At 33.8% G+C, this 16234-nt stretch overlaps 1 protein-coding gene across 3 annotated transcripts in view; it reads right to left on the reverse strand.

Moving 5' to 3' along the window:
- The window catches only part of LOC310879844 (uncharacterized protein), a 796982-nt gene that overhangs the window by 265668 nt on the left and 515080 nt on the right, over positions 1-16234 (reverse strand). For all 3 annotated transcript variants that reach the window (XR_014571147.1, XR_014571148.1, XM_083794781.1), the window contains exons 7-8: positions 15395-15443; positions 15179-15298 (exon numbers count right to left, since the gene is read on the reverse strand). The gene's annotated coding sequence lies outside the window, so the exon portion shown is untranslated. The remainder of the gene's footprint in view (positions 1-15178; positions 15299-15394; positions 15444-16234) is intronic.

The raw sequence follows: 16234 nt of genomic DNA on the forward strand, positions 1-16234 counted from the left end.
AGGACCCTTCTGGCATTAGTATGGTAAAATTATTTTAAATTATTGGTTCTATGCCATAATTTACACATAAGGTATCAGTAAGAAAGAATCCAAAGGGTACGATAAATCCTTAGTCTCTCCACTTCTCATGTCAATTACTTGAAAGTAATGCTTCAATGCTTCTGAATTGGATTGGACTGTCAACTCTTACCAGTATACAAGCATTACAAACCAGGAACAAATCAGAAGTAAAATGAGGTAGTGGCTTTTGGGGTAGTGAAACACACCAATATCATTAACACCTCATTATTTTACACTAGTTATATTTATATAAAAGACCATGCCACCACAAAAGGTCACCAAAAGCAGCAGTTCACAAAGTGTACTTAGTTTGTCATCACTAATGTAAATTTAGACTGAAATATTCCTTGCTTCCCTTTAAGACTAGGCACACGTTATAAGTTGTCCCCTCTGCCCCTTTTCTGAAAGTGTCCTACTCCTGAATACCGTTCTCACTCCTCCTTTTTGCACTGAAAAAAAAAATAGTCTGGACTAAGGTAGCAGTTAGCGAGCACAGCACTAGAAAAATAAAACAAAACAAAACAAAACAGAACATAGCAGATTAACTGCAATTCTTTCAGAGATGTAAGGCTAACAGACCTTTAGCATTTACAGAAATGTTTCCGAGCCACTAACGCTAAAAGATTATTGAAACAGAAAATATCACCCTTCTATTCTCAGTACTGCCTTGCTGAGTAAGAGATATGTATTCTCATTTTAGCATTATATATATATATATATATAAAAGACTATTAAATGACTAAATGAAAGTATTATCCAGAAGTAATATACACATGAACATAGAAGAGGTTTGATCAGAAACATACATAAATACCTACAATATCAGAAAGTTAGACCTTCTGAAAATTATGTATTACAGATCTTCATTTCACCAGTGGTGAAAACATTTTTGAAACAAAATACCATTCTATGAATGCCTCTGATATTACTTCAGTTTCATATAACTGCAAAAAGTATATACGTTATATGACTTAATGAAAGAATATAACTGTGTTGTTAAATGTACAGTACAGTGCAAGTTTGGTCCATCTTTTAGCCAATCAAAACATGAAATACTGAAAAGGTCATCCATTTCAACCCTCTCCCATAAAATTAGCAAAGAAGAGAAGAGCAGTAAACAAAGAAGAAAAGTAAAATTTTCAGCAATCCATTTATAGAATATTGAAAAGGTCACAACAATATAGTATATTCTCTTAATTCTTTGAATATATGAGGCTTTAAAATTCCAATATCTCACTGAAGGTTGTAATGAGAACATAACAGAAATGTGAACCTATTATTTTGACAGTGATTGTAATGAGAATGTGAAATGCTATAAACTTAATGTACTTCAAGTGAATCTGTCATCTTATATTTATATAACGATATAAATAAAAATAATATACATACGCATGTGTATAGACAAATAGACACCATAGATTTTATCTATAAAAAACAGTGTTACAGAAACACTTTGCTTTCAATTCTAGCTTGTAAGATAAAATACAGTTTAATAAAAAGTCTTAAAAAGACTTTTGAACACTGAAGTGTTTCTTTCCTCATATTCTTTGCTAACTTACTGTAGGTCTGCAAGTACATCACTTAGTTTGTGCCTCAGTTAAACTAATTTATGAAACCATAACAGATCCCTCCACTAGATGATTTTTGCACAGATCAACACTTAAAGTTGCATAATATTCAGTTCCTCCATTTTTATTTGACATCCTCTTTAGGGACTCGTACATCTGTAGCGTATCATGTCTAAATTCATTTCTGGAAGACTTTTACAGTTTGGGAGTTTTAGAAGACGGTGGAAGATTAAGAAATGTAGGTTAGAATGAATCCAGAAAAGGGCCATGAAGATGATTAGGGGGCTAGAGCACCTCTCCTGTGAAGAAAGGCTGAGGGAGTTGGGGTTGTTCAACATGGAGAAGAAAAGGCTCTGCGGAGACGTTCCAGTACCTAGAGGGGGCCTATAGGAAAGCTGGGGATGGACTCTCTCAGGGAGTGTAGTGACAAGACAAGGGGGAATGGTTTTAAACCAAAAAAGGGTAGGTTTATATTGGATATTTGGAATAAATTCTTTACTCAGAAGGTGATGAGGCACTGGAACAGGTTCTCCAGAGAAGTTATGGATGCCCCATCCCTGGCAGTGTTCAAGGCCAGGTTGGATGGAGCTTTGAGCAACCTTCTAATTAATGCAAGGTGTCCCAGCCCGTGGCAGGTGGTCTTTAAAGTCCCTTCCATCCAAAACCATTCTATGATTCTATGATTAATGATCTGTTTAGATGGCCTTTGCAGTAAGAATTCAGGAATGAATTTGGGCAAAATAACTTTTCCTATGCTTTCGTATTAATAAATTTATCATTTAGATGATGCTCAACTCTGTGGCAACTCTTAGTATTAGACAAATTCTATACAGAAGTTCATAGCACATTAATTAATACAGTACTGACAGTTACAGAGACAAGCAATAAACTGCTTTCTTAGCCTTACCTGAGGCCAAGACTATTTTTAATTTTAAGGTAAACAGCTAGTGTTGCAATCACATATCATTAGCAGAACTAAATGAAAAAGAGACACTGTCACAGCCAGTAACTGGCTTCTACTTTTATACTTTTTATACAAAAGCACATACTGTGGAAATCTCATTTTCATTATGGTTAGCTAAAGAAGATACTCATTCAAAAATTCTTAACCTTCTATATTTAGTAAATTGATTAGAAAAATTATATAGCTAACAGGATAAATGTGATCATTTAAATAACATGAGCCTCTCATTTATACTTTTCATGATTATATTGCTTTTATTTTCTGACAAGGTGACACACACAAGTACCCAAGGTACAATCCTGTAAAATTTGGCTTCAAGTCCGAATTGAAAGCATAATGAATATCACTCAGATTGACTTCCTATTCTTGAATGGCGCCAACTGAAAGCAATCATTTCATACTGATGGAATCACACCATGCTATAGGTATGACTGATTAAAAAAAAAATTATCTTCAATTACCTGAAGTATGATTTTATTTTTTTTTTTGTCTCCAGAAACAGTGATTTTATGGTATTTGGCAAAAACTAAGCACAAAACAAATATGAGTGAATGTAAGTAGAAAATTAATTTGAGCACTTACCCCTCAAAAGGTTGTTTTGAATGCACACAAGTCTACAAACATTTGTTTTTACTGTTTCCTTCTCTCATAAGTATTCCCAAAGAAATTACTTTTAAAGAAAGTCTACGTTACAAATTTCACCACACTAGAAGAATACTCATGACTAGAGCACAGTATTCTCTAATTTTTCTCTCTGTTTTACAATTTGTGGTCTTCCCTTACAGAGTCCTTTTTATGTATTTGACATCTGACATTACAAATGTGAGCTTATTTGTTTAAGCATTTGTTCATATTATATTTCTATCTCTGTTTCAATTATAATCTTGTTTCTGCTGAGGATATCTTATTTTCCCCTCTGTTCACTACAACTTATAATTCACATTTCATTTCCATTCTCAGTGTTTACCTAAAATTGCTATTCATGCAAACATTCTTGGCCTGTATCCTTGCTTGCTTAAAAGTCTATATAAGCCCAATGCAAATGAATTTTAAGAACAGCCAAAGAAATTCCTTAGACAATCTGAAGAGACATGTAAAAAATAATATCTTGCAGTATTCACTCTGTGTTATTTGTAATCATTCTAAGACTATTAATGTGTTAATCACGTTGATCCACCCTATAAAAACTGCCAGGGATGATTATTTATTGAGATAAAGAGCAAGTATTTGAAACAAGAATAAAAGGATGGTGAAGATTTTTGCCTCTTTAGAAATGTTTCTGTGATAAATTTCTTCCGCAGCCATAAAGTAGTGCATTAATGGATATGTGCAAGGAAGCTTTTCCAATTTCTCTCTGCATTATATATGTCTTCAGTGTCATTAGTTCTCCACTTTGATGAATATTAAAATTTAAAACAAAAGACTTCCTCCTTGTTTTAACCTTGAAGTTATCCATTACTATTGTGCTGATAGATAAGCCTTTGAAAAAACAGTTCAGATGAACTTTTGGGTTAAATGTGTGAGAAACAACTGCTAAAGAAAATCTGTTGTAGTACTGTTCCATCCTTGATTTATTCTGTGGAATAAGGAATACTTAGAAGTATAAGTCAAACCAAGGAAAAAAGTATTAGGACTCTTTCCTGTCATAGCACATAGTTTGACTAGGTAAAGACCTTTTTCCATCCGAAATTCTTTTATTTAAGTTTCTCTTTAAATCTAAGCCTAGACAATAAGAATCTACACAGGAAGAATTATGAGGGGATGTAAGCAGCACAGCAAATGATCTGAAGTTGAATTTGATAGTTAAAAAAAAAAAAGTATTAAGTCAAAATAGGGATAACAAGAAAAAAAGATAGAATGAGCTCTTGTCAGATCTAAAATGTTTTTCCTGTAGAAGGAATTTTATTCTTTTATTAGTGGAAAATAAGAAATATAAGAAAATCTGTATTTAAATAATCTGCACAAAAAATAAATTACAACAACCTTATACTTTCATTCTCTTATTTCTGTATATGGGGTTATCTGCAAATCAATGAACTTAAACATACTGTGCCCTTTCAAAATAGTTTGACTCAGTGTCTCATTCTAAAATCTCACTTATTCTACTTTCCAAAAGGTAGCAAAAATACTAGCAAAAATAAGAGTATCTACTTTCCTGCTTTTCTCTCTCCCGAAAGTCCAGAATTATTTCTGAATTTGACAGTATACAGATGATAATAAATATAAACATCTATAAACATCTTCTGTATCCTTAAATATATTGTAATAAGGCACAGGTTCTATCTGGGTTTGAAGTTTCTTTGACTCTTCTGCACAAAATCTGTTATCCAGCCAGTGTTGTACAAGATGGAAAATACTCTTCTGTATACTTTATTTAGAACCAACCCCTATAAGCTTGCTTCTTTGCAAAACAAAATGTTTAAGAACAACAAAAAGCAGCAGTCAAAAGCCATTATGACAAGCTACATTCAAAGATCATCTCTTAGTTACTCAGGTATTTCAGTCATGGTTAAATTTTGAATTAAATGCTACCTTCATAAGTTTCATTTTTCTCAAGGAAGTCCCTGATGACCAAGATACAGAAAAGCAGTCTGACATTGCAATAAAATAAAAGCATCTAAATAGGCATATGTAGACCTACGATAAAAATATCATGGATCATTGCATACTTTGTCAGCTACGGAGATGAAAACTGCCACGAATATATCTTAAAATATTTGAATACCCACAATTTTCTTTAAAAAATGTTTGCAGCAGGTTTACAAATAAACAGAATACCATGTTATTCAAAATAAGCTGTACACATCACCAAGAGAGTGCTTAGTTTCCCTTTTGAGAACACTTGCCAGAAAGTTTTCCCTTTTCCTATGGGAAATAAAAAGACCAATGATATATACAGAAATGCTTGACTTAGCTTCACTTATTACACCTTATGGTGTTACCTAACAGAATAAATAAGTTAAGGGTGACTATGGTCACTAGACTTGAACTTAAATATATTCATCCAGTATAGAAAAAATTACATTTCTTTTACAACATCAGTAGAAATGGTTGCTCCTCTGAACAAGTAGTGAAACTGACTTTTTCACTGACTGAAAAAAAACAAACACAAACAAACAAACGAATTTAGAAGAATCTACCAGATCTTTAGTGTTAGACAAGTACAATTACTGGGTCATTCTCTACAGAGTTGATTTATAGATGGAATAATTCCTCTATTTTCTCACTACAAGTTATATAACTGAAATTTACCTGCCAGATTACTCAAAATTAACCATAAAGAATGACTGGAATTTGGATGTGGAGCTCGAATCATTCACAGAGCTACTAGTAGAATACTAATGAGAAATGTAAGGTGTGACAAAAAAAAGGAATGTCTCTATTATTATTGACTACTTCATTTCAATACCCATTGGACATTGCACCTGCTTAACAAAGCTACAGGAACACTAAAAGTGTATTGGTTCCACAGTTAAAAATTGTCAATGTAAAAACAAAAGCTGAGCCCCAAAGAAACGTTATTATGGTTGTCTATAGTTCTGTCATAGCACACACAAAACATGCTAATATAGGCATTATTTTAAAAAAATTAGAATAATTTTTACTTGCTAAACAAATTCTACTTTAAAAGCACACTAAACAGCTTCTTTGGCATAAGCACAGAAAGAACTACAACATTTTTATAGCAATCATTTTTATTCTCACAAATGACTGTACTTCATTTTGTGAATAAATTCAAAGAGATGTATGAAATAATGCTGCAAATTATTGTGTGCGTATGTAGAAGCTCTCCCAGAGTGTAAGGGTGAAGGAAAAGTTGAAAAATGATAATAATAAAACTCTAAAAACCACAAATAAGGTTTAATAGTACCTTAGTCTGAATTATCTGATGCACTAAAAATATATATGCAATGCTTACTTCACTTTCAGTGCCTGTTGCTTTTTTTAATAACCTGAACAAGAAATGTAAAATTTCTAGAACAGATTTTTTTTTTTTAACTCTCATTTACCATTCTCTCTTGAAACTACCCAGTAAAATTACACTTATTAGATTTAACAGCATGTATCACATTGAGGTATATGCAACTCATAATTTTAAATGAAAATATTTACTATAAGCATAGTTGCCGAGAAAGAGAGGGAGGGAGGGAGGGAGGGAGGGAGGGAGGGAGGGAGGGAGGGAGGGAGGAAGATCAAAGCAACCCTTAGCCTCTAACCACTGTTCTGACAATTATGTCCTGCAAGATAACAACCACTGCCCCCAGTTTGGTAAACTTTGTTAAAGAGATTTACTTTTCTCCTGCCAAAAATGTTGTAGCATTCACTAATGGAGATGCATTTAAAGACCCAGAAAAGGTTTGTGCAAAATCTTATAAAACTGTGGCAAAGAGAGAAAGAGATTAGACATCTATTCTGCACATTTGAGAATTAAACAGTTTAAACTACTTAGATATTCTGTTACCAGATGTGCTTTTAAAACAATTTCCTGATTTATTTTTTATTTATTTTTCCAAAGCCTAAATTACATTTGCTCCTTTAGTTATTAGCAGTCCTTCTAACTTTTGTTTATCTGTCTAAACCAACAGGCATTGCTTTCACCAGTAAATAATAACCTCTGTCTCATTCTTCTGTTTGCTGAAAAGCTGACTCTTATTCCACTGAGGTCTGGCCAACTACATCGCACTAATCGACCACACCACATATTTAACAATGTTTGATTTTTAAGAAAGAGAGCCTGCAACTTTTCCTGTTGGGATTTGTCTTTAGGCACCTACAAAATGATGCATTTTGCTGTGCACATAGCTGTGTGTGTTTACATATTCTTCCCTTCCCCCCCCCCCCCATTTTCTTCAAGTTCCTACTCATAAAAAAGTTATTCTTATAAATTTCTGTCCATAGTGTGACCTTCCATGCCTAAACATATACTTGTCTAGTCAATACTTCATTTTTACTTGAAAAGATTTATTAAATATTACCTAATATTGAAAAGCAAGAGAAGGCCTTGCCATTTCTAAATCACAGCTTTTGTGTTTTGGCAGAAATAATGCTATCTGTGATGAAATTCAGTTCAACAATACTACTCTTGTCATAACTGTAAGAATACAGAAGGAATTCTATGCAATAAATATTTGTCTGAACTTCTAAAGAAAGTGTAAGTAACCACAGACTTCCTACACAGCACCAGGCACATCACAGGTTTTCTAAGTACCGAGATCTCCTTTACACCCACATTTCCCAGTGAGCTCAGAACATGATGCTCAAATGTTTGGACATAAAATGACTAGTAAAAGTTTTGATCATATAATTTAAGTTTTTTCTTCTTAATCTGAAAAGCAAACAAATGCCCCCCATCTTGACTGTCACTTAATTATCATCCATTACTCTTATTGCAAGATGGTAAGTATACAGACAGTCAGTGTTTTCTTCTGTTCGCTTTTGTCAGGACTACTTATCCCACCAAAACATTCAATTTCTTCAGTGTACAAGTTTCCTTGAATTTGCTACTCCACCCTTCTCTCATAAAAAGAGCTTAATATGCTTATAAGACACTACCACAATTTTGGCTGACAAAGACATCAGAGTCATTACAAAAACAAATGGCCTTACAATGACATTCCTTGAAAAAACTAAATTTATTCACTGAAAGATTAGATTTTTTTTTTTCCCTCAGATACTCATGTACTGTTGGAAACAACCTGAGAACAGTTTGAGTCCAAGAGTTCTTGGAGGTTTCATTGAGCTGTTAGTAGGAGCTAAATCAAGGAAAAGAAGTTTCTCTTCATAGCAGAAGCTTTTAGGTCTAATATAAGGTTATAATAAACTTATTCTCATTTATTTGGTACTCGATGCAGTAGGATGGATGTGAATGTGTTTTCCCACACTTTTACTACAGCAGATGTTACCATAAACTCTAGTTTTAGTTGTTATTCAAAATCTTAACATCTATTTTATTTAAACTGTACTAGGTTTATGAAAGCAATACAGACTGTGAGTTGTCCATGGACCATCTCCCAGGGAAGCCAGTTCCTAGGCCAGCTTTGTTTTGTTATGGAACAATCCCAAACACAACCTAAGAAATAGCTAATGTCTAGTGCACTCCCTCATGTGGGAAGACTTAATCTTGTTCATTGCCTACTCATGGGACAGTACATTAAGAAGTTTCTTTATTTTCCACCTCCAAGAAATACAACAGCAATGATGAATACAGAGGCCAAAGGTCCCCTTGGATAATTCTCTAAACCTGCAGGCTATTGCTCCTTGCCATCATGCAAAGATTGTGTGTAGGATCTATCACAGATAAGATGCATGCAAAAACAATTCATGTGTATGACTGTTTAAACAAACTTGAATCTACAGTCACCATTAATAATGACAGACACCACATGGAGGTGCCTAAGGCATTCTTCACAAAGGTCAGTCACAAAGCACATTCCAATTCACTGCTTTTTACTTTTGCCATTGCCTTCTAGCACAAATCCAATTACTTCTGTTTTGTATGTCAGTATCTTCATCAGCAACACACAGCAGAAAGCAAAATATACACAGGTGACACTTTCTTAGCTGTAGGCAGATATGATTAATGATGCAGGGCTGAAATCAACTTCCTTCTTCATGTCAGGAAGACTTCCCAAGTAGCAAAAAATTCCCTTTCTAATGCTGTTAATTAACATTGCAACCATCACCAAACATGCTGAAATCTAATGCACTTATTAGGCTCTGCTAACCATCCATCCATGTCCTATTATTCTTGTAAATATAATTACATATGATTTGATATTAACAGTCACAGATTTATCTATTTAGATAAGAAATGCAGCTTTTGCTGTAGTTCCAGCTAGTTGGAAACATTCCCATTTACTTCAGTAAGGTTGCACTTACGTAAGTAAGAGGATTTTAAATATAAGTTCATAACTTAAAAACATGACATTTCTTGAAAATACTTGTGATTTTGACCAATACTGAAAAAAATGATTAATACTGAAAACGTTTCTTCTTCTTGCTAGCCATATTCCTCACATATACAGCCATAAAGAATTAAAACATCTATCAGTATAAACAAGTTGTTAAAAAAAGCTCCAGTTAAAATTAACAAGCGAGGAACATCATTTCAAGCACACTGAAATTACTGTCAATGTTTAAAAGTTCTAATGCCAATAAGTGAGATCCTGTGGTTTTCCTTACTCCATGTACAGACCTGCCTATGAAGCATCAGATTACTGGAATAATTAATAGAACAATAGCAGCAAAATGAATTTTTTTTTTTTAAGTTCATTTTATAGTAACAGATAAGTATGAAAATCCAAGCCATAGGGAAAAACAATTGAAAAAAAAAAAGGCATGGAAAAAATCTGGATGGCAAAACAATCCAACTGGTATCAATTATGACAGCTCTATTGGAGCCCTCAATGGAGCCACCCGCTCACCCAGCCTTAAGATTTTCTCTAGCTCTCTGCATGCACAGGTAGACAGATAAGCCTATCATTCGCCACACAGGAAAAATGTATGCTACAAGTTATCACGCTGCACAACCAAACAAGCTTGGTGTTTAAAAGATTAATTGCTTATCCACAAATGCAGAAAATAAAGGCCTATTAAAAAAACCCTATACCCACAAGTACTGTTTTGCATGATTTTCTTCAGTTCTTTGGCTATCTCATTTACATAAATTTATGCAGAATCAGAATTGTGAATCCCAGTTTCCACAGCCTGTCATTACATAATTAAATATCTGTTTGTTTTTTTTTTTCCTGAACTGGGTATGAAATGCTAGTTGTCTTCCCTGATTTCAGACTGGTTAAGGGGAGCAAACATGTCTTGGTTCATCCTTTTCTTCTTTTCTAATTTTAGACTTTTCCAGTTCACTTAACAACCTTCAAGGAACAGGTACATTCAAATTAATATATTTGCATCTTGTTCTTGATTTTCTCCCAAATATACGAACTTCCAGTTTTAAACTGTACCCTCAGTTAAGAGCTTAAATTGTCAGCATTTTGCAAGCCAAGATAAACTATAAAACACACTGTTAACAGCGAATAACTACTCCTAGAGTAGCATTTTGTTAAAACTTAGTAAACCTGAATACTTCCTTCCTGAAAGACTGTGTACTGAACTATATGTCCCCCAAAACATTAGTATGTATACTTAAATACATACACACAGAGATACATATATATTCTTAAGCAAAAAGTGGTTTAAGATGAAAAGGTTAAAACACCCAGGAGAGCATCTGAGCACTACTTAGTACTTAGACGTATTTACTTGCTTAGATGGTACCACTTTAGTTTTTGGTGCTAGCCCGAACTATCTTTATAGAAGTACTTGCTTAGACGGTACCACTTCAGTTTTTGGTACTATCCTCTAAACTCAAGGTCACACCATCCTTGTCAAAGCTCAAGCAGCATGGATAGATCAAGATTATTACACTATTCATGAAATATGTATTAACACATTCCCTTGGACAAATTACAAGTGGAAATTATCTGCAAGTGAGCAGATGGACTGTAATATTTCGAAATAGAAGTGGTACAGGTTATAAGAATATGGGATCCCCACAAGAACATACATCTGCTAATATTCATACATCTAGGGTGGAGTTTTGAAACTACTTTTGAATTTCAATAGTAGTAGAAATCAGAAGACAAGTTGACCTGAGCAGTGCAGAACAATCCCACCCCAGTAGATTAAAATATCTCAGAATTATCAATTATGGTGGAATGTTGGGAAATTACAAGAAATTCCTTTATGTTTTTCTAGCTAGCAGTTCTTATTTCCTGTATATATTTTTTCAATAAGCTATTAGAAAAGAAGGAAAATTTTCTAAAATTTAATTGAAATATTTGTAATATTCAGAAATACATCATTATCATCACATATTTTTGAGCAATACAGAAAAGTGAATTTGAAGACTTACTCTAAGAATAGTATTTTATTCATTAAGGTAATGAGTTACATTATATCATCTAATTATTTTAGAGGCTCTTTATAAAACTTCCTCCAATGTACAAAAAAATATTTTGAAAAGCTTAATAGAGCCTTATGTAAGAGTTTACAATAACATCACCAGCAAATAATGTATTTTCCCTTGGAAAATGTTGTTACAATAAGTGTGCTTTATCAATAATGTACCATGAGAAATCCACTGTGTCTTGATTTAAATTCTAAAACTCATTTATTATTGACCAGATCTAGGATTAAAAAAAAAAAAAAATTACTTGAAGCTGCATATGGCTACGTTTAAAATAAATTTTAGATCTCTTCATATTCAAGCCACACTGTTTATTTCACACATAAAAACAGAAGAAAAACTGCATTGTCTTACTCCCAAGGCGAGGTCAGAATTCCTGACTTTAAGAATAAAATGTCTTAAATATCAGGCAGTATACAGTAAATGCATAACCTGAACAGTCTTTATTTTTATACTGCTACAAACAATCTGCAATTATAAATTAATAAATTACTTACGTTAAAGTTATATCTTAATTCGCATTTCTTCTTTGGCTGTTTAAGGAGTTAACATGTTGGATCAAGCGCATCTTGTAGTTATGGTATTATATCCAAGAGGAAATGAAAATAAGTGTTTCAAAGAAAAGTGCTGCATATCCTGTATAAACCAAAACTGTAGTTTGTTTTCTACAACCAGTCTGCAATAACAACTACCTAATGTTTGACTTGGGCTGAAGACCAATGTTTATAACAACAATATTTTGGAAGAGGTTTTAAACTTTACAGTTCTGTACAAATTTTAGCCTCTCTTCCACCGAGAAGCACATTGTTTACTTTGAGTACAAATATCGGAGCTCCATCTAAGGATAAATTATTTTATATTTATTCCAAGCTAAAACTCAGTATTAGAACATCAGTATTTAATAGCGATTAACTTACAGCTATTAGAAACAAATAAAGCATGTACACAGAAAGTTAAAATCCCCATAAAATTTCTTTTTGTTGCTGTTAACACTTTTCTCCAAGTTCAGTAATTTTATAGCACAAGAAAATGCTAGGTAATGTGTAATTACATTTTGTGCATCTGTAACTTATGCACAAAACTGTGATAGTTTGTTATATTGCATTTTTAGTAGGTATATAATACAATTCAATGAAGCAATTGAAATTAAAAATGTATATGCAAGACTTAAGTACTCAAAAGAGAGCCCTAACTAAAACAAATCATAGTGTTGAAAATTTAAAGAGTTGCAATTACAGTGCCTTGGTGTTACTCAGATAATCCAAGGTTGTGAAACAGAGCCGCTGCAGTCATTTTTAGACGAGGTTCTAACACCCCAATGAGCGCTTTGAGGATGTAAACTCATGAGCAGACATTAGCCATTTCATTTTTTAATTCTACTCTATATATGCAAGTTCAGACATAGTTCTTCCATTGAGGTTCCTAGGCTTATTATAACTGGATGTAACTCTTCAGGTCTAGGTCTCCTGTTCTTTTACTTGGGTTGTATCTTGTCTTCCCATTCTTGCAAAACCTCTTCAGTGAGCTGATATTTTGCAACTGTGATCAATACAGTCACAAGAAAGCTAGTTTCCTTTCTGAAATACCATATTCCCTGTTCTGTTCCTTCTGTGCTCCTATTAGACCACAGATAGATCAGGCTGCCAGAGGGCTGGGGTAACTGGACTAGAAAAACGAGATAACTTTATTTTCTGAGAGATTTTAGTCTTCACACGAAACCAATTTCACAGGCAGGTAAAATAGAAAAGTTTAGTTCTATAAACTACCAAAACACTACAGCTGAGATTTAACTGTCAAGATATACACACCTATAGCTCTGCCAGTCTTCTCAACTGATGTAGAGTCAAAGAAGAAAAATAGGTACCCTCTACAGCATGATTCATGTCATCCTGAAGTGAGTATCTTAGGATAAGACAAAGAGTCCCTGCTTTTCAACTATAAAGGCAGCCTAAAGGACTAGTTCAAATGACATCTATTTCTCAAGTGACACCTACTTTATGAACATCTTCAGTGACACAAGATTACTCCAGTTCCAAAAATCAAAATCTTCCTGTGATCCAGATCAATAGCTTTCACCTTTCAAAGAAAGGTATTGGATCCATAACAATTTGAAGACTGAAGTATTTTATAGCCATACAAAAGAGCAGATCTGTAGGTATGCCTATTCCTTTTGATTACAGGTATACATTATAGTATTTAAGCTCTTTTTTTTTTTTCCTGTGACAGACTAATTAATATTGTAACTGTATAAAACTATACTAAATCTGAAAGATAATGTTTCTTAATTAGAAAAATAAAAACAAAGCCTAAAAACTAAAAACGAACAAACAAAACCCACAAAGAACAAAACCAATCGGCATTCCCCAGGATGTGATACTGTTTGAACATCCAGGAACATAGCATATTGTCATAAATATTTTGAATGTTTGTTACTTTTTTTGTGCACAGAACATGATTACAAACAGTCAAGATACAGTAGTTCAAAGAACACTTTATTAAGGCTTTATTAAGGATTACTCTAGGCTACTTATAGCTGATACATATCATTACTCTTTTTGAAGCTGTACCATAAGCAGCTCAGTAAGGCACATGTGAAAAGCTATTGCAAAGGAAAGTTTTTCTTTTTACAACATTGTCATCAAAATTTACTGGTATATTAAAAGTTCTAATTTGACAATAAGTTTTCTGCCTTTTTTATGGTATGTGATATATTATACAAATTACATTCACAGAGGATCTGGAAACACAATAATTAACAACTTAAAGATCTTCTAAATGCCAACTCTATTTCATGGGCTGACCAAGAACATTAAAAAGTCATGAAAGATGTTAGAGAACATATTCCCCAAGATTAAATTATTCCTGAAGGAAAGATTAAAGCAGTTTACAAGCCTATATCTACTGCAAGAATATAGTCATGGAAAAAAGCCAACCAAAAAGCCAACACAAATAACAAGGATAAAAATAAGAATGTACTACAGCACAGTCAAACAATTTCTGATACATTCTCCCTTTATTGGTTGATATGTAAATTCAATAAGAGTGTTTTTTGTTTGTTTGTTTGTTTGTTTTAAGTGTAAGAAACATGAAGCCAATATTTGTTTTTTTAATCTTTTCAAAGAAAGTTTTCACTGCCTCCTCTATCCATACACCTTTATGCCTTGCCAAAAAAATAACAACAATAAATAAATAAAAAGGAGTTGTGTATCTGCCATTTTCCCTTAGAGTAATAGAGAGCCCTCCTGGAACAAACATCAGGATCTTTGGCCAAACACAACAGCAGCAGCCTAATGCAACTAGTTAGTTCCAAGATTATTGGCAACTAACTGGCCTATCAATTACAAGGGTAATAACTCATCCAGAAAATACAAAACGTTCAATAAAAGAAAGAAGCACAGATGCAGGACTATATGAGGGACCAAAACTAGATCATATTTGTTTTCTATGCAAACCTCATTACTGTCTTCCTCCAGGTGTTCCTTTTGCTTACTTGACTTTAACAAATCACCACAGTCTGTTAGTAGATGCTCACATGAATAAAAATATTTGCTTTTACTCTAGCAAAATCTTACTTGAGCAATAACAAGTATTTACTGATATAGAATTTTGTGAACTACTTACAAGTTAAAGTTGAACTCTTTCAAAGTCGATCACGGCTTACTTTTTTCTCCGTGTTAGTTAACAAACCGGGAAAATCATGTTGAAAACAAAATGCTTTCTTCATTAGGCTGCCTGAGCTTTCTTGAAGAAATAAAATAGTATAGTAGGAGTAAATATTTTATGCCTAATAACAGTCTTCCAAAATAAATTAATGAATAAATATCAACTACAATTTACCTAGAAGTGAAAACTGTTGTACTAGTTTTTTCACACTCAGACACTCAGTCTGAAAGAAAAAAAAATTAAAAGTTATTGGTAATACAAAATTTTGCTAGCTTTATGTAATTAAAGCTATGTTAAATACTAGCTTCTAGCGTTCCAGTGAACAAAATGGTCATTTGCTAATTATATACCTTTATGTTGCTGATAATGACTGCCAGTGAAGTGATTCAGCACAGAGAGAGCACAATTCACCCATCTTTCCCTCATTTGCAGAAGTGAATCTGTTTTACTCTCTATCCACCTTGTGCAGGATACTAAAGGCACCCTTGGGAAATACCCCGTGAACCTTTCTTGTACACAATAAAGGAAGGCCCCAGAAAATACTCCTGTGAAACAAGCATCTTTACAAACATTCTCATCATGGATGTAAGTAGAACAGTGACTACCAGCTTATTTGAAAGGATCCTTCCTTCCTGTTCCTGAACCACTCTTGGAAAAACACCTGTGTGAGTCTGATTTCTTATTCATTATTCATCACTGGGGAACTAATATGGCCTCTGTTTCCTCAAATAACAAACTGAAATTATGATATGGTTGCTTGTTTTTCCTGAGAAATCTTGCACATGTGGAACGTCTTCCCACCTCTGAGGTCCCTTGGTTTGTTCAGCCCGGAGCAGAGGAGACTTGAGGGGAGGCCTCATGGTGGCCTGCAGCTTCCTCATGAGGGGAGCAGAGGGGCAGGCGCTGAGCTCTGCTCTCTGGGGACAGCGACAGGAGCCAAAGAAACGGCATGGAGCTGGGACAGCGGAGGGTCAGGCAAGGGTGTTAGGAAAAGGTTCTGCACTGAGAGGGTGT

This window comes from Anser anser, assembly GCF_964211835.1.
Source record: "Anser anser genome assembly, chromosome: 11".
Taxonomy (NCBI): domain Eukaryota; kingdom Metazoa; phylum Chordata; class Aves; order Anseriformes; family Anatidae; genus Anser; species Anser anser.